Genomic DNA, 19,737 nt, shown 5'->3' with positions numbered 1-19,737 from the left:
TAATTTAGAAAGAAAGGTGAATATAGGATATTAAAATTAAAATAACAATTGCAAATTTCACAAGCTACTTTCAGAGTCCAGTTAGTAACTGTGTGTGCTAAATTTCTGCATAATTGAAACAAAGCAGCTGCTGTCTGCAAAGAAGTGAATGTTTGGGCAATTAGTCTGCTTTTGGAAAAACCACCAGTACCTTTTACAAAGATATATGGAAAGATAGAGGAAAATGGTAATTTTCAGAAGAAAATCCAAATGGTAGTTTTCATTACTTACATATTTTTAAAACTTATAGTAAGACATTCCATAGTACTTCTTTATTTGCAGAGAGGAAGATCTAAAATTTTATTAGATACAACTTATGCTAAAAGCATTTCGTTCAAGGAGGTCTTTATGGTTTTTATTGTGCACTTAGACTAACAATCCTTTCCTATTGTTAGTGTACCTAAATTACATTTCATTTTGACAGTTGACCACTGTGTCACTTTTCCAGAGACTATTTTCTTCTTGGAGTGAATGTGACATAAGGAGAATGGTTTATCTGTGAATATTGTTCCTTGTAGATTTTTTTGTTCTTACGGAAATGCTTTAACAGGCTTTGAGATTCTTGGGAAGAGTGTTTTTTTTCATTCTCTTGAGTTTTTTTCAGTGTGAAAGTTGTGAAGTGTTGAAAGCATAGATTTTCCTTGATTAATGTAGCCTTTGAGATTCTCAACTTCTTGGCAGCATGTCCCTGAAGATTCTTCTTTTATTTTTCTTCCTATCACCTTCCTCCTCCTCTTCCCTCCAAGATGCAGAGTAAAAAGGTATCTACCTGTAAGGGAAAAAAGATGCTTGAGCATAGCAAGGGGAATTAGTCTTATTCCTAGCTTTAAAACCGAAGTTGTTCCTGAGGTATTTTACAGACATAAGGCATACTGGGTCTGTGAAGACAATATGACATAACAGAAACTTGATTTAGTCTAGCAACAGTCGAGCCTCTGTTTATGAACTCCTGTTTCCAAATTGCTGTCTGTAGCTCTTTGCATTTAGAATGAACCAGACTCCACTGGTTCAAAACCATGCTGGTTTGTTTTAGGTTAGGAAGCAAACCTGGTTATATGCTCTTTGCATTCAGAATAACATCAATGTCATGAAGTAAAATAATGAAGACAGTGTGCATAGTCTTTCTAATTGTCTTGAGTTTCTAAAAGATGCTTCAAGTTGTAGTTTCCTCTTTCTCTGCTTGACTCTAGGAATGCCTGTTGTTAAATGACAGTGGGTGCATGAAAATACTTGCAAGAAAATGTGTCATGTTTGATCTATTTAGTTAAGAAGATAGATTAGTAATTTAGTCTGTGAGCTGTAGTTATGAACACTTCCATGTTAGGTAATTTGTGTGTAAGGCTGATGAGGAAATGTGAGCACTTGGAAAAGTATTTTTTAAGCCAATCTAGTGAACTGCTAAGAAAAATAATTCTTAGCTGTTGTTACAGGACTAATTTAGCTGATTAGGTGCCACGTATCATTGCTATGCTGAAAAAAGCATGGTGTTTTCAGTTGCACGTGTAGAAATAGGTTCACTAAACATGACTAAGAATTTGTGTGGGGCACTGAATTTATTTAGCCAATGTATTTGTCTTGATAGTGTCTTCCTTCAAAAGTTTAAAAATGCTATTTATGTATCTGATGAATGTCCTGAGTTTCCTCCCAAATTCCTTGTCCCTGGAAGAAAAAACTGTTTTAACAACAATTGTATCTATACAGAATTTCTCTTGAAGATTTCTTTGATAGAAGGTTAGAAGCAGAGTTAGAGCCTAGGCCTGAATTTAGATCTTCCTTTTGGGGACTTTTGCTGTGTAACAGACCTGCAGGGAACATCAGACATCATGTGTATCAAAAGCAGATAAAACATCTACTTTCTTGAGTCTGTTTTCAAAGCTGTCTCATCTTTATATAGGGAGAAGCTTCCAGATTAAAGGCTTTGAATAAGTTTCCCATCTTTGGATTAGGATCTCAGCTCCAGAGAACCTGAGCTAATTGCTAAGGGTGTCCGCTTGGCTCCTTTGCACTGATTTGAAGTGGATTTGAGTAAGATCTCGTTCCTGTTCAGTCCTGCCCAGTTCCAACATAGACAGATGACCCGTGAATGAGTGTCAGATTCTGCGTTGCAGGTAAATTTCTCTGAGGAAACTTTTCCGGCAGTCCTTGCTCCTTGGGCAAGAGAGGCAGAGCTCTGGAGCGGGGTGGGTTTCTGGTGACTGGATGATGTGAGCAGAGCTCAGCTCTGACACAGGGAGAGTGGTAACAGTGGCGGGGCTTTAAGCTGGTTGTGCCCTTCCTTCTCACAGATTGCTGTGCTCTGCTGCTGAGTAGGCAGCGAGCAGGTCATGGAGAGAGAGACCAGTGCTGCAATCCTAGCAGGAGTTCTCTGGGATAAATGTGATCCTGCCGATCCCAACAGTGGTGTGGGGGATGGTTGGTCTTGAGGGCTGAACTAGAAGATAAAGTTTAAAGAAGGAAACTGTCTCTTCTCATGATCCTATTCAGTCTCTGTGTAGAATGCAGTTAGTAATGCTTTGATCTTTCACATGATTTAGTCTTCGGCTCTTAAAACCTTGTGTCACATATTCGTGGTTGGGTTTGATCAGCCTTATTACTGTCTGTGTAGGTTTAACCAATGACCATTACTTTTCCTATTAGAATGAGCAGTGCAACTGCAGAGGAAAAAGCCACAGCTCTCAGGTTTTTGATTTTCAGTTTGTCATGCCTTTTTTCTCATTGAGTCAGTAGAAGAATATGAAAAGTAGTAGGCTTTAGCACATTAAGATCAGATTAAGAATGTCTTCTACTTGTATCTCAAGTTATTGCAGCTGTTGGCAACCAAGTAAGTTTCTTACTGTAAGAAACTTGCAGTTTCTTACAGTTCTAGGAAATCAAAAGGTATTGCAAGATCTGGTATGTAAAGTATCAGCTCTGAAATAGTGATCTGAATCATTGCCTTCCCCAAGCTGCGTTTGTCAAGCTTTGTAGATGATTGTTGTGACTGATCAATGGGTTTTCTCTTAGCAGAGAATGTGGCGAACCCTCCTCTCTTGGTCCCGTTCCAGTGTTGGATAATAAGAACATAACTAATTCATCATCTCTCTACAGTTTGCCAGTAATCTGTTATTAATGCTTGTATTCAAGTAAATAAAACTAAACCTGACAGATGTAAAAACTGTTGCATTCACATCCCAGTGATTCAGTGAGGTGTTAAAAACTGGCTAGGAACTGAAAAGTATAGCTTTTCATGAAGCCTAATGACAGTGTCTAACTTCCTGATGAAAACACATTTTTGTGAATGTCAGTGCACAGAGAATTGTTTAGACAGACTGCAATGATGATTGCTAAAGAAATATTGAAAGCAATAAAATATAGAATAACAACCTTCCATTGGTTTTGTCATAATTCAAATATGTTATCACTTGTGTAGTATCATTTCATACGAAGAATCACATAGAGTATGACAGGTGATCCTTGAAAAGGCAGTCATGGGGAAAAAGGTTTTCTTCTAATATCTTAAAGACTTAATATGGATGTTGTCGTGTTTTGTTTCTAAAACCCAATATTATGGCAATTTGAGATGGAAGAAACTTTGAATTAAACTTTTTTTTTTTTCTTCGTGGGTAGTGTTTCAGGCTCCAATTTCATTAGTAATTAAAAGATCCACTTCTGAAGAGAATTGATTTGGAGAGTAATCATACTCAGTGGAAACCCTTTGTTGAAGGGAGCATCTGGTTGCATCCTTCTTGCTTCTGCAAATCAAGCAAACCAAGGGAGGCTGCTCTCTGATGATATCCAATAAAAATGGTTACATTTATGAACAGTGATTGTTTCTTTAGGATTGTTCCTGTATTGCATTTATGCTGAGGTACTGCTTATCTAATAATTGCAATACTTAGTGATGTAAGTACTTTTTTAGAACGGAAAAGTTTTTATCCTTTTAAAATAATGGGTCACTACATACATGAGTTAGTTAAACCCTTTGAGCTCCCTTGACATTGAAAATAAATTGCGAATCTTTGATCTCATTCATCTAAATTATACCTCTGCTCGGAAATCTCAATTAGAGGTTAGCAGGGTGCAGGCAGACGAGCTGCACTGCTTTAGGTTCTTGTAACAGAAGGAAGCCTTGAGGGGGGCTGTGTGTGCATGTGCTCTGCCTGATCCCTGGCTCTCCTGAAGCCTGGAATCCAGGCTGGGCAGAGCTGTCTGCTGCATTTGGAGACATGACCACATCCTGAATGAGCTCAGGAATTTGGCTGTTTTGGGGTAACTCTTAGTCCCCCATTATCTGCTGCTTTCACAAGAAATGCTCATCCTGCTATTGGTGTCAGTATCCCCTTCAGCAGTCAGGGGTATTTTCACTCAAAACCAGAAAGTAGAACTCTAGGTTCGAATGACTGCTCAGAGTAGAAAAGATTTGTCCTGAATTTATGATGTTTATAATAATATGTTTACTAGCTGTTTGTAAAATCTTCACAAATCCCAGTCTTTCCTGCCTTAGCTCCACACACCCTGCCCTTTCTGAATTAGTTAGGTTATCTTTAAAGCAAATGAAAATACCGCATTCTTAGTTTGTCTGTTCTGCTATAGAAAATGAATTATTTAAATGATCACCCAAAATACTTTAGGATACCAACTTTTACACTACTTTTCTTTTTTATTTTTAAAAAGTTGTTTTAGAACCTCCATTCAGTATTGGTTTATGGTGCCATGGGAGGGAAACAAAAATGAACTTTGAAAGAATTGAATTTTATATTCTCTTAAGAGGTGAAAATAATGTACCTGTGGATTGTTTTGTTGTAACAGTGTTTATCAGAGTAGAGTCCATTTAAGCTTTTGCTGGGTTGCATCTGTGGAGAGACAGATGGCTGAAAAGAATATAAAGAATGCAGTATTTTATCAGTTCTTTCTGTTTTCAGTGAAAGTGCTCATTGGGTCCCTTGGTTGCCTAAACACTGATGCAGAAAACAGGAAGAGATACTGCAAGAAAAAGAATTTGTATATGAAATCTCATCCAGTGAAATGCAGAGAAACTTCCCATCTTCCCCGCTCCTTCAAAACCAAACTACTGAAAGCTAAATAACACAAAATCCTTAAACTTCATATCTTAACTGGGTTTTTACATTGGTCATGTTGTGTGCTCTTGGGCAAACTGGCCTGACTTTTTTAGATGTTAAACTTTTATAAGTGATCACGCACAGTACTTTGTTCTGTCACTTTGAATTTCTGTTCCTCTCTCCAGTTCAGTGAGCCTTTTCCAGTGTTATCAAACATGACTCAGTATTGGGAAATACTATCAGAATATTAAATTTGAGGTGCTTTGTTTCATTTATTGATAGGACATATCCCTCTATTATGCATAATTAATGACATGCCTTAAGCCCAGGCCATCTGAATGCTGCTGGCTATCAGCTGGTAGCAGACGGTTCATCATAAATATCTAGCCCTTTTTTTGCTCCATTATTTAAAAAAAAAAAAAACCCAAAGCTCCTTTTCTCACTTTTGTATTTTATATTTATATTGAAAGAAACCCCAACAAACCAACAACCACAACAGTCTCCTGGTGATCAGGTCAGAGGTGATTGCTGTCACACAAAGGGTGAGCTTGACTAATGCTGCAGGAAGACACAAGAAGAGCTCCCTTAATGAAAGGACAGATTGTGCCTCCAAAGAGGCAGTGAAGGAGACTTGGTGAGGCTTTAGGATCTAAGAGAAGGTTTTTAAACATAGATGTGGTGGAAGAGTAGACACCCAGGTGATGGGAAGCTGTAGAAAATAAAAGAGGGGTACCTGGGAACAAGAGATGTTAAGGACTGTGAAGGAATTCCAGACTAAAGGGATGTATTGGAATCTACAGAAGAAATGCATTTGATATAGGAGGTATGGTAAAATATGGAGGGCAGGGATGATGAGATACTATTTCTAATGAGCAGCTTGCACTTGCATTCATCACTGCATTTCAATCATTGAAAAATCAAAACTTTATTTAAGGAAAAAAATGTTCAGAAATAGCCCTTTATATAGTTAATAGCCTGTCTAGTCAGTGAGCTGCCAAATATATGCTGAGCTTAGTATTCCCACTGTGATTTGTTTTTCCATAATGGAAAGAGCAGGAATGGCTTTTATAAAGACTATTTGTCATCTTTTAAAGGATGTATTGGATTTTTTATTTTTTTTCTTTGTAAAAACATGGCCTTTGGCATTCACAACATGCATTTTTCATAAATGCAATTCCTTGGCAGAGTGAACTATTCTGATGTTTGTAAGAAGTAGGATTGTGTCAGGCAAAAAACTTTAAGTAGTTGAATGCAGGATACTGTAGACTTTTCATAGTGCAAAAAAGGTGTTTCCTAGAAAAAAACCTCATCAGATTGTTTTAAAGTTCTAATGAAAATATTTTATTTTGGAAGCTTAAATTATATTTGATCTGTTAAAATTATTTTGTGCTTTCTTCTACATTTATGCTTAAATTATGATTAGAGTGTCAAAGATACAAATTGTACCAAAGATACAATTCCTAATGAAGCCTGCTCACATAATTGTTAGGAGGCTGAAATGCAGCTCCTTGGCTCTGATTCAGCCAAACAGCTTCTTTGCTTTTAAACTACAGTAACTTGTGTTTGTAACAAGCTATTCCACAGATACAGGTACTTACAGAATAATTATAAATGTCTTATTATAGCTTTCTGGAAAATGATTAAATTAATATATGAGATTATCTTAGATAACTCCAGGGGAATCTATTATTGTCTTGTGGTTTGTTCTGTATAGATATCCAAGCAGTAGCAACTTGCGTTGTGTCTGTTATTCGGTTTTACCACCAGGTAAATGTTCAGGTCTGAACAGCCTCAGATCAAGGGTTGTGTATTTGTCCTGCTTAAGAATCTATGGGTTTGGGGATCTGCAAGAAAATTCTGTCTTTAAAGTGAGTATCAGTGAAATAAGCTTCCGTGTGAAATGTTAGATACCTGTCATTGTAAACATGAGATGTTCGTGTTGAAAGTAACATTTTACATTTTTTGAGTAATGCAGTAAGGGCAGTGGTAAATGGGTGTTGTATTTGTTGAGGTTTTTATTCTCCTCTGGGATCATTGGTGAGGACAACCGGAGGTATCCACTGAAGTATTCTAGAAAGTTTATTTTTAATTAAAAATGGGTATGCTTCTTATTTGATTCTGTGTGGTTTTTTAAATCCTGTTAGATAGTCTACAAGAAATATTAAATGTTGCCTTGCAAATAATAGTTCTGTAGTCTAGGGGGAGACTTTTACCTTTGAGAATCTGGCTGCATAAAATCAGGGACTATGAACTCTTTTGGGATGGACCTCCAGTAGGGCAGAGAACATTGGTTTTGTCTTCAGGATTAATTAAAAAAAAAATCAGTGTTCTGTGCATGTGTTTTGACAGGTGAGAAGAATCAAACACTTCATATGCTAAGTGGGATGATGCTAAAGAGTTTGTATTTGATACCCCTAAGAATTATGGAAGAGAAAGCACAGTGAGATCTAAGGAAAGGAATTGTAAAATAATGAAAAATGGGTGACCAAAACCAATTGGTGACACACAGAATGGAGAAGGGGAAATACAGAGCAAATGGTAATTATTGACCTGTAAGCCCCTGGCTAAAGTTTGTTTGTTGCTTTAGATTTTACTGTCTTTTTATTCAATTTTTCCTTTATTTGTTAAAGCAGTCATAGTTTCCATGGACTTGTAGCAAAGGAAACTGTCTTCCTGGTGATAGCATTGCTTTAATTGAATCTGGAACTTCTCTTAAAAGGTGGGATGTGGGGAAGTGTAGGGTATGATCAGTATTGCATTGTTTCAGAATTTATTTGGTACAGCATTTGGTTTAAAGGATTTAATTTGAAGTGTAAATTTGCCAAAAAGATGGACTTGTTGGATGTAGGGGTGGGATGAGATATATAGATTTCTAAAGAAATCTTTCATTTCTTTGAAAGCTTTACAGGAACAAGAGCTTTGGGATTTTTTTCTGAATTACTAAATTCATTGTAGCTTTATGAAAAACAAACCCAAAATCTGCTGCTGTATTTTCATTACTTTTAAAGATCCTTCTTTTGCTATGCAGAATTTGTTTCCTCAACTTGAGACAGCTTGAGAAACAATCTGAAGTATTGGCTGTCATTGTCTGACGACTCGGGTTTTTAATTTTGGCATTGTTCCTTTTGTGTTTTGAGTACACAAGGTTTGTAAAGCAAATCACCCCTGCCCGACCTTCACCAGCTTGGAATAGTGTGAGGCTTTCTCAGGAGAGGATCAAGCAGGAACTTGGAGGGCTGCTAAAGTCGGGTGTGTGCAGTGACCAGTTTTGCCAGGAAGAGAACAGAAATGTGTCTGAAGGTGTGCTGAAGAACAGCAGGCAAGAGATCATGACTTGGTGCCTGAGGGCAATTAATGTTTCTGGCTCTAGCCCTGCTGTGTCAGTCTCCGTGTAATGATTCATAACTGCTTAAAAGGAAAAAAATGGGAGGCTGATTGGGATGGAGTTTGTGCAACAGAGTGCTGTTTTATAAGGAGCCACTCTGTTTTCCAAATACATGTTTCTGTGGCGTATATTGCAATAGAATGTAAAAGAGTCTCAGCTGATTTAAATTAATGTAATTTCAATTATATCTCTAATGAATTTAATACATTTTTCTAATATAATATTGTGTGTTTTCTTCTGGATAGGTTATAAAATGTGAGAAGAAAATAATCCCCAAATTTTGGGAGATAAATTTTGTTGTAATAAAGCAAAAATATAATGAGAAATTGTGGCTATATTACTGTTTTGTAAAAGGCTTTCCCTCTCAGTTGATGTGTGCAGTTTACACTTGTACTTATAAACAAAGTACTCTTGCACCTGATGTTCATAGTTATTGCTTGTTCATCTTAATTTGTTAAGTTATATGTAGAAATTCTGTAGCTCCAAATGGGCAAACCACCAAGAATTCCAGAGAAAAAACCCAAAGCTATTTAATTTACTTTTTAAGTTCTGCTTCTCCTGTGAAATTGTCCCATTCCACAGACATTTACTTTGAATAGGTGACATTTACTCACAATGGTACATAGGTGAGATCCCACTGAAATGCCTGTCATGGTTTCCTGATCTTGGGGAGAAGGGCTGGAGAGGGAGCAGGAAGAAGAGTATTCAGCGCTTTCAGAATCTTTCAACTTAGAAATTGTTTTGTTTGAATCGGCTTAAAGCAGGAGAGCATGCTTGTAGCAGTTGTTCTGGGGTGAAAGTATTAGAGTTTTTGCAGTGGTCTTTATTTTAAGTACTCCTTTTTTTGTACTAAGGTTCCATTGGGATTATAAACATGAATCTAGACTGCTCAGTGTTTAAGAGTTTTCAGAGGAAGGAAATGGTTTCAATGGCTTTAGCCTGCATGGTGCCCATGAACTTAATGTTCTTTAGCTGTCACTGTTGATTTTAGCTTTTGATTACTTTGCATATTGTCATCACTACAAGGTACTGCCTAGTAATTTAACACCCCCTGCAAGAATACGTTCATAGATGAGTTATTTTAGGCTTATTTTGTAATGTGGAAAGTTAGTTGCAAATAAAATACAAAATAAAAAAGCATAAACAAATAGTCTTAAGTTTCCATAACTCTGGTAATTTACTAAAGATTAAATGAATTAGAATGAAACCACAATTCTTTCGTTTTTCTTTTTTCCTTTCCCTCAAAAAACCCCCAAACAACCCACCTCAAACTTCACTTGTCCTGTTGCTTTAAGGTATTATTTATAAATAAACTTTTTGGTGTTAGAATATGAAGTGTTAGATTTCAGTTGAGCAGAAAATACTGACCACCTCTCCTGTTGGCTTTGGTCCAATTCTTACCATTTGGTGTGAAAGGAAAGAATTGGAAAAATGAACAATAACTGCCAGCACTATGAAAGAATATATTTTAAATTACTATATTAAAGCTGTTTTGCTCACTATCTTAGATAGTGATAGATAGCTTAGATATCTTAGATGTCGAATAATTGCCCAATTTCAGTTACTGTAGTTGAAAAGATGTAAATCTTTTTGCCTTCTCAAAAATCTCCAATGCCTTCTAAAAAATCACATTTGCAACAGTTTTTAAATGGCATTTTAATCCCCAACTGTTATTGACAGCAGTAAGATTTTATTGGCTATTGACTACTGAAACTGTATTTGACTTCAGTATTAAATGTTCTGTTTTACAAGGACATTTGTGGAGTAAAAAGAATACTTTGCCTCCTTCCCTCCTCATAATTAATAATTTTGTCATATGCCTTCTCTGTGCCTCTTCAGTAACCATGACTCACCTTAACATCAGTGTTTGACATTAGAAGCCTCTCCAGAGGGGAAGAAAATCATTTAGAAATGAGCTGTATAAAGGTTATTAAACCAACACTTAAGATTCTAGTCCTGCATATTTTCCTTTGCCCCTAATTACATGCCAAGAACAGCAATCTGGAAGTTTCAGTATATACATATGCTGAATGTAACTTTATCAGAGGAAAAGTACCTACAGAGAACTGAAAGTTTACTCCTGGCAGTCACATATATTGCTTATATATGGAATGCAGTTTTTTTTCAAGGATGTAGAAGAAATCTTGGGGATTGAGTGTCCTAAAATTTCATGTTGAAGTAACATATTACATATGTAATGGATTCTTTTCTTACCCATTGTCTTATGGGTCAGGTTTTTAGCAGAAGTTGTTTAATTGACTGCATTGTTACTGTTTCTATAAGGAAAGGCAAATTATTGCACAAGGAAGTTTGGAACACTGGGTCCATGCTGTGTAAATACATCCCTGCTTGCAAACTTCTCATTTGTCACCTCCCAGAGAGTTCCAGGTCTAACCTGAATATTAATACCCACAATACGTGGAACTGTGTATTAATTTTCTAAATAACTTTGAATTGTAGGCTAAAGCTTACTTACTGAAGTTTTTCTGTTTCTAAAGCTTCTAAAATCTATGTAGATTGGGAAATATTAATTTTTATTCAGTAGGGTGTAGCATGCTTAGTTACATTCCCTTTACAGGTAGCAGACAGAGGTGGCTGCAAAGCAGTGATAATTTGCAGTGTGGCTGTTCCACCTTGCAGTGCATGACCCTGGTGAGGTCGGGTCCTTTCAGTTAGCAGGATGAGGCTGGGAAATCCCCTGCCATTATGGTCTTTGTGCCAGGGTCTACTGCTGATTTACAGAATATTGCATAGATTGGCCAGTAAAATCTGATTCCTTCAATAAAAAATTAACACAAACTTCCTCTCTTAATTTATAAAACTATCTGTGTCTCATTCTAACCAAATTTTTTAACCTTTTGGATATAAAATTAGTGATTTGAGACTACAAAAGGTTTCTAGATCTCTATCCTTTTGTCTTGGCTTTTTCCGTGAAGTTTGCCTAATACTTTATGAAATGATTTTGCCCTTATGAGTGGTAAACAGGTAATTCAGCTTAGCTAAGGTGCAGTTTTTTGATGTTTAGTGCTTACTGAAAAAAAATTCAAATTATTGTAGCATTTATAAAAGCTTTAGAATCCCCAACCTGATCAGGCTGCTCCTGCTAATAAATAATAATAATAATAATAATAATAATAATAATAATAATAATAATAATAATAATATGGCACCACAAAAGCATGGTTTAGCCAAAATGAGAATTTCCTAAATCGACAGAACTTTTAATAGGGTCTTTTCAAGAAACAGGAAAGTCAGTGCTAGAAAATAAGTATTTATGAATTGTGAAAATCTGGAAATTGTATTTTATCCGTAGGAATGGTATATAAAATAGCACTTAATTTAGGTTGCTTCTCAGTTCTTCAAATTCAGATAGTTTTTGACAATAACAAATTGGAATGCTAAGCTTGAAATCACTTATCTGGTTAGACAAGTCAAAACAAAAGACATATTGTGGATTTATTCTGCATGTGTACGTAAGGCTATTTTTTGTCTTGTTCATGGTTTAGTTTTCAATTAAATACCCACTAAAAAGGTAGTTAAACTGGGCAGGAACAAGTATCGGGTCATGTCTTCAATGGCTGTTTTCCCACTTCAACATCTATGAATACAAATTTTGTTTTCTTAACAAAATATACAGATTTTTTTTTTATTTTAAGGCTTTCCCTCTTTCTTCATTTCAAGAATGCATCCCCATTTGTTTTTGTTTTCTAAGCATATTATAGTCCTAATTTGTAAATCAAACGATCCTGTTTATTTTGAAACACCTTCCCCAAGTGTAGTTCTGGCCCTTGTGTCATTTTTGATGTTCAGGGAAATGGGAATGGGGCATCATTGCTGCTACTCCTTGGCTCTTAAAATTCATGTCATTTGCTTAAAACTCAGCTTTCATGATGCAAAAGCAATGAGGGCATCTGTCAAAAAACTTCTTAACATTATTTTTAGATATTCTTCATTTCAATATGTGTTGCTTTTAATACTCTACTTTTTGGTCAAATGATTAGGAAACAGCTACACTGCAGTGTTATCACTTTGGATACCTTAGGAGTGTTTATACTCAATTAAAATATGCAAAATTGAGAAATAAGTTTTCATTAAAAACTCATTTTATTTAGCTGATGTGAAGTTTGATAAAGGTTTTGAGTCTCTGAACTGGCATTCATGTTAATGCACCAACATCTATGCTGTGTTCCAGATTTCTTTCTGATACTGCCTTCAAAATGAGTATTGTGTCTCCTTGTATTTCTCTGCTGGATATTTTCTGGTTTGCCAGAAGTTGTTTAATTACAAACTAAGATTATGCAAGTATTTGATTCAAACGGAAAAATGTTCTTATTTTTGGATCTAATCCTTTGTGATGTTGTTACTTATGTAGATTGTAAAATGCCTATTTTAGTAATTTTAAATTGTTTAGATACTTTACATTTATTTTCAGGGTTGTCTGTTAAATTTTTCATGTGATGCAGTCTGAATTCCTCAGTGTTACTGGTGTGGCTTCTCCTTTGCTCACACGTGTTGTGTGCACATGTTTGTATTTTTACATTTGTGAGTATTTCCCTATGTACCTGACTCTCTCTCTTCTATCTTGAAAACTAATTTGGGAATATGCAGTTATCAATATGTACAAAAAAAAATTTAATAATTCAAGAATCCTGACTACTTTGTCAGAACCTGTTGCTCTGTTGTAAAATGAATAAGCAGATTTAATTAGAGGAGTTAGAAGGAGTATTACTTGAGAGAAAGAAGCATTCTGGTGCGTGATTGATGCTAATGCAGGTATTTTAGGTACAACTTTTGACCAAATGATTCCTGCCTTGGCACTTGGAGGACACATTTTTGTTTGTGTTGAGGGGAAGAACTGTAGGGTCATTGTTTTTCTGCAGCTGGACAGGGGATTGCAGCCATTCATTTCCTAACAGTGGCTTTATTTTCTGGTTGTTTGTAAGTTTCACTGTTCCAATCTTGTCCCATCCTCTGTATGAGACGGAAGTGAGGAAAGTTCCTGCTAACAGGCAATCAAAGCACAAGTCATGTCATGGCCCACGGGAGTTACCTGGTTCTCAAGCCTCAGTGAGGGCTTTAAGTTCCTCTCTTGATACTTAGTCTGGAATTTAGTTATTTAAGAGTCTGACTTTTATCTTAAACCTCTGTGAAATGAGATTTGCTGGAAAACATGCTCAGCTTGAACTTCAGTCAAAAGTCTGCATTTAGGGAACACATTCCCTTTTGTGGTCACCCACAGAGCAAACATCTAGAAATGTTTTGCAGACAATTGATTTGCTTAATCCTTTATCAAGTTATGTTATGGATCTCAGTTTTTAAGAACTAATTTTGTAACACAGTTTTGGTGATAACTGCATTATTGGTACCTGCAGAAATATGTATTCTATTTCTTGTGTAATCACAGGCTTTTTCTGACTGTAGTTAATTCACTGTACATTATATCTTTTCCACAGAAAGTCAAGTGCAAGTAGGTCCCATATTTGCTTTCATCATAGGGATTATGGCATACAGGAGTCAATCAGTTCTACATTTGAGCAGTAACTCAGTAACCAGCACTGAACCACTTTCTTAAATAAAATCCTGACCTTTAAAAGGTCTCATCAGATGTGATGTGTTTTGTGCACTGAGTGCATGTCTCCCCTTGACGCATGGCAATAGGAATGGCAAACTGATAGATATTCTGGGCAAGGCACAGATCAGATTGATTTACTTGGTGTGCAGTTGCTTTGAACATTTTTGCAATAGAGACTTGTGGTACTAATGAAAGTCTTGTCTCTTGGAACATTTTCACTCCCTTAATCTTTTTTCTCCTTTTTTTTTTTTTTTTTTCTTTTTTTTTTTCTTGTGCAGTTGTTTGTTTTTGGTTTTTTTTTATGGTACTGTTGTACCATCTTACTGCACAATAAACTCTGAATTTGTTATAAAGCTATAGTGTTCCATTAAAACTATTATGGCTGTTTGCTTAAATCCAGTTTTGATAAAGCAGAAAATTAATTCAGTTTCTAAACCAAGTAAATCTCTAGCAACCTGTCTCATTTTATCAGTGAGAACTTGTGAGATTTTGCAGTTTCAGGAACCTTCCTCCACTACTGGAGCGGAAGCAACTTTATATTTATTTTGGAATGGGGATGAAGGGATAGACTTTCCTGTGCTAAGCAACAGGGCTGGCAGTTGCCTATGGAAAAATTGATTATAATACTTTTTTTTATTTTTGCAGTGCTAATAAAACCAGGCTGCACTGGTATATAGTATACATGGACACCTCCCTTGTACTTGACTTACAGCAGTTCCATAGTTTTTAGAAAAGGAACTTTTAAATTTCTTGTCATAAGAACTTTTAGTATTTTCTCTTTCCTTTTTCTGTACAATTTATAAGAAGTCTGTTTCTCTTTTATACGTTGGCCTGATTTCTAGGAGGATTTTGTAAATGTTCCTAATCACCAGTTTGCACACAGAAATCAGAATTACTGATTGCTTTGGGCCAATTTAGAGCATGTCTCATATAACTGTACTGAGTTTAGGAATTACAATATCACAATATAGTTCTAATAAGAGGCTGAACTGCTTTTTTCTGCTTTTTTATTATTAATATTTGTCATTACCACTCAAATAACTCACTCCAAAGTGTCTGTTGGTGTGCTGCCTCATGATTGTTTAATGATGACTTTCATTCAGTCTAAGCTGTCAGTAGGTCAGAGATGCCTCTTATCGTGGATGGAGTTATGAAATATCCTGAGTTTATTACCCTATTAAAATTCATTTTAAATGTCAAAGTTGCTAATTTGAACAGGGAAATTTAGTTTAGGAGCATCTGCAAAGTAGCACACAATTTTCTCCATGAGCATCAAGTGAAATATCAGATAAAAATAAAAAGAACTTTACAGCATATGATATTTAATTCTTTCTGTGTTTTAACTTCAGGTAGTTTGCAGAGGGGTCTGTAAGAAATAATAATTTTGTGGTCTTTTATGATTTGCTTTTTATGTTAAAAGCAGTTTGGAGAAAAGGCCTGTCTAACCAAAGATACTGATGATTTTAATAAAACAAGCCCCAACATTCTTAGCAAAGCCCACTGCAATTTTTTCCTTTAGGAAATTCTGTTATTTGCCATCCCCAGAATGCCTCATTGTTTGCTTTGACCCAGTTTCTTGCCTGTTCTGTAGTGATAATTTAATTTTTCTCCCTTGCCAAGCTGTGTCCTGTCTGCACCAGGCCTTGTTCTCTCTGCTGGTTGGGGTGTGTTGGGTCCTCTTCTCATTGAGTGTTTTCCTGGTCAGGGGGTTGCAGCTTCAATGACCTGAATGTTCTTCAGCAGGTAAAATATTCTAGGGCAAATGGATGGTAGGATGCATCTAAAATTGTCCAGATGAGCATGAAGATTATCAGGTAATGATCAAAAGAAATGCTTTTCTGAGCCCTTTCAGTGTGGTTCTGTTTCTGAAGCTGGACCCACAGTTGTTCTGTCAGCTGCATGTAAAACCTGAAGCTGGAGCTTAGATAAATAGTCTTTTTTCTTGTTAATAAAGAAATGTCATTAATGATATCAGATATCAGAGGTACTGGCTTGTTCCTCTCTGATTAATTCCTTGTGTGGAAGTATGAGATTAACAATGGAGGACAAAAGACGTGATAAATTTGTTTAGTGATAAGGACTTAGAGTAATCAGGAAGTAGCTTGCTGCTTTATGAAGCTTAAGTGTTGAATTCCCTCACAAAAAAATAATAGTTGTAGTGTTCATTTCAGTATCACTAGATCACTGTTGAGTTTTGAGGATGGCTCATGTGAAGCTCAGTGAGGCAAGTAGCATGTATAGTGTATCTCTCAAATTCTGTCAAAAAGTCAGATATCATTTGGTATCACACAGGAATTTTAATTTCAAAAGGAAATTACAGCAGCATGGGAGAAAATAACTTTTTTTTTTAAATAGAGATAATGAATTTGGCTCGAAACAGACCTCTTAGTGTTTGATACCTCCATCATAATGGAGTCTAGAACTCTCCAGAACCCCCCAATTACTGTAACTTTCTCTCCAGGCCAATTTACATGTTTGCATACTCAGAGTCTGTACAAAGAGGTGTCATTTTCAGAGATGCTGGCCTGCATCTTGAATTGATCGTTGCTGTATCTGTGGGGCTGACTAGCTACCCCTGAGGTCAATAGTCTATTTTGAATGTTAGAAGTCTGCCCTAATCTTATTAAAGCAGCCTTAAATTGCTTACATAAAAAAAAGAGAATTACATTCATGGCAATAAAAACTTAGATTTAATCATCACATTTTCATTACTTGAACTTCAAAAGTTTTGATGACATCCTACATTCATTTAGAATGGAAGTCACAGTTATTCAGCCACTTAAGTGTTAGCCTTCTCAGCCGAATCTGTTCCTCTGAAAAACTTTTCAAAAAATACTTGTTTCTTGTGGCCCCACACAAAAGAGACTCTTGGTTTTATTCTACAACATGAACAAGAATGCAACCTATCTTAAATTCTGGTATTGATGTGAGAAGAGTTAATATTGGGAAATTGAATTACTTTCATGTGCTCTAAATATAAGTTTCAAGACAGTTAATTTCAGAATGGCGTATCTCAGCAGATGTGTGGAATTTATAATAGATCTCGTCTTCACTATGAGCCTTAATATACAATTATATGAAATTCTAGAAATGTCAAGTAGGGAAAAATTCTTAATGCAAATCAATAATAATTTGGCTGTGTTGCTAGATCAGTTGTATTCTGTGGTTTGTAATTTTTCAATGAATAGACGATAATGTTTTACATAAGCATTGTAATTTCTTTTTATATTGATTTGTCTTGATAGTTCCTTCTAGTTATTAGCATGACTATTATTTGTTTGACACTACCACCTAGCGAATGTGGCTCTTGTCATAAGCTGCAGTGCAACTTCCTGCTCACAGGTAGAAGATACCTTGCCAACAATACCAAAAGCAGGACAAAATATTATCTCCCTTTTACAGATGGTCTGCTAAACATGAGTACTTACCTTGGCTTCTGGGCAGAATTGTACAGTGCATGCTGGAAACCACATTGTCACTGGTTCTTTCAGAATTCAAACTGAAGCCGTTTGGATTCCCTGTGTATAAACTGCAAAATCAGCTCTTGCTTTGAGCTGTAGGCATTGTGTGCTGTGCACCTCAACGGGGTGACAAGTTCTCTCATCAGTACTCTGTTATTAAGAACTAATAACAAAGAGCCTTCCAAGCTGTGTTTGTTTCATCCTCCATTCAAAACAGCCCGGTTTCTTGGATAGTTAGAGCCTTGCTTTGGTGGACAGCTCATGTATTCAGTGTGTCTTTTCTCCAGAAAAGAGTTGAAGGGAGAAATCAAGTTGCTGCAGAAGCCCGAGTCCCTGTGGTTGGAGCAGCTCATCCTTCCATCTCGTCATGCTTCTCTCTGTTTCTTTGCCACAGGGTTTGGGAGTCTCATTGCTGCTCTCTTCATTCAGGCCCAGTGGTCCCTCTTCTGCTGCACTTGTAAGTTGGTGGTAGTTTCCAGAGTGGTGTAGTGATTGGATTTGGGAGGGGTTGTGCTCAGTGGTGTATTTTCAGTGGCTCTTCACTGCCCTTGTGCATTGCTGGGTTCTTTACTCAAGTGCATTCACACAGATAAAGACAGACTGCAAAGAATGTTCTGGTCATTGTGACCACTCCTGTGATCCCTTGAGTTTTATTGATGCAAATTATTGTATCTTTATATTGAAGGGCATGTATCACATGCTAGCTTAAGCAGCAGGTTAATTTGGTTTGCTCAATTTGTGTGTTTTTAATATTGTTTAATCCAGGTACTGTTGAGTGAGCACATATACTCTTAGGGGTGACACAAATTAATTCCACTCCCATCATAGAATCTCTCCACAGATTTTTCACAAATTGTTGCAGCTGTGAGTGATTCCATGCTCTCATGAGAAGTATGAGATTAAATTCTGTCAATAGTGTAGTGTTTTTAATTAATTTAACCTCCAAACAAATAATTTCCCAGTGTCAGTTTCTCTTTCTTTGGTCAGTAGCTAAATTAGTTAACGGCAAATTAATTAGTTAATGCAGTCAGTGTTTAAAAGAAGGAATAAGAATGACTGGTGCAGATTCTGTAAATGTTGCAGAAGTAGGGGTTCATGTCTTTAACAGGAAAAACAGAGGTTGCATTTTTTTTGACTACTGTTGTTGAATTAACTATGGAACATGCTCAGCTACAAAGCAAGAGTGGAAGCTGAAATACTGTGGTGCCAATAGCTAGATCTTAAAGTGATGCTTTTGTAATAATTTGGAGAATAACAAAACCAAACACAAAAAACTCCAACAGAGCTGAAAAGAATTGAACTGTGCTGTGTGCTGAGGAATGGGCATTCTTCTTTTTTTTTTTTTTTTTTTTTTTTTTTTTGGAACAGGAATTAAGGTATGTCAAAAATGAACATAATTTTTTTGAGCTTTTTGAAAGAGTCTGAAGTTCTTAACATTATCTCATTGCTGACTTTAGTCTGTGAATTCTTACTGAACAATGTCTTTACGTGGTGAGTAACAGGGAAACGAATGCAATAAACAGAGGACTGTTGCACTTTTACTGTTTCAGTGTAGGATGCTCATGCATTTGGGTTTCCTAGGAGATTAGCCTTACAAGGAAGACTTAAATAGGCAGCAGAACAGTGACCCTTGAAGAGCCCTGTGACCTGAGTTGGCAATGTCTTCTCCTCATTCTCAGGTCCTGGCCCTCAACTTTGCCCAAAGTGAGAAGCGGGAGCTTGTTGCAGTGTGTGGCACTGAAAAAGACAAGAGGGCAGTGCTGGGGTACAGCCAGTTACCACAAACCCATTTAGCAGTATCTGTGTTCTGAAGAAAGTATTTGTAACTTGTTACTGGTGGAACACAGGGGGTTAAGACAGAGCTGTGTCTGCCCAGGGGCTTGGGGAAATCACCAAACATAGGTCACACAGGATGCAAACCCTTCTGCTTGGGGGAAGTTGAGCATACTTGAAACAAATGGCTTCTTGTCTCCTCTCAAACAGGTGGAACCCTGGTCCCTCATCTATCAATCAGGTTGTTTCTGCCTTCTGTAGGCACTGGAACCTACTGGTTGTTAATAACACAGAAAAGGTGGGTTTCTGGATGCTTCCCCAGAAGCCATGATTGAGTCTGAGTGTCTCTGCTGGTAACAATGACCACTGAACTGGACTTGGGAAATGTTTGCCTGCAATGTTTTCCATTAAATGAGTCAGTGTAATAGTTGGAAAAATTGCATATTGCTATACCAGAATTTATTTTAG

General features: G+C 36.5%; 1 protein-coding gene across 4 annotated transcripts in view; it reads left to right on the top strand.

Annotated features, from left to right (window-relative positions):
- The window catches only part of FHIT (fragile histidine triad diadenosine triphosphatase), a 545,317-nt gene that overhangs the window by 50,244 nt on the left and 475,336 nt on the right, over window positions 1-19,737 (top strand). For 2 of the 4 annotated variants that reach the window (XM_066195606.1, XM_066195601.1), the window contains exon 2: window positions 17,891-17,953. The exons of 1 other annotated variant lie outside the window; for it this stretch is intronic. The gene's annotated coding sequence lies outside the window, so the exon portion shown is untranslated. Of the gene's footprint in view, window positions 1-17,890; window positions 17,954-19,479; window positions 19,568-19,737 lie in introns of all 4 variants that reach the window. One more of the 4 variants, XM_066195603.1, reaches the window with a different exon arrangement.

The sequence above is a fragment of the Chamaea fasciata genome, unplaced genomic scaffold (assembly GCF_029207755.1).
Source record: "Chamaea fasciata isolate MVZ Bird 193981 ecotype frontalis unplaced genomic scaffold, bChaFas1.0.hap1 SCAF_13, whole genome shotgun sequence".
NCBI classification, from domain to species: domain Eukaryota; kingdom Metazoa; phylum Chordata; class Aves; order Passeriformes; family Sylviidae; genus Chamaea; species Chamaea fasciata.
The sequence above is the reverse complement of the archived record's forward strand: the minus strand, read 5'-3'. Positions and strand labels throughout refer to the sequence as shown.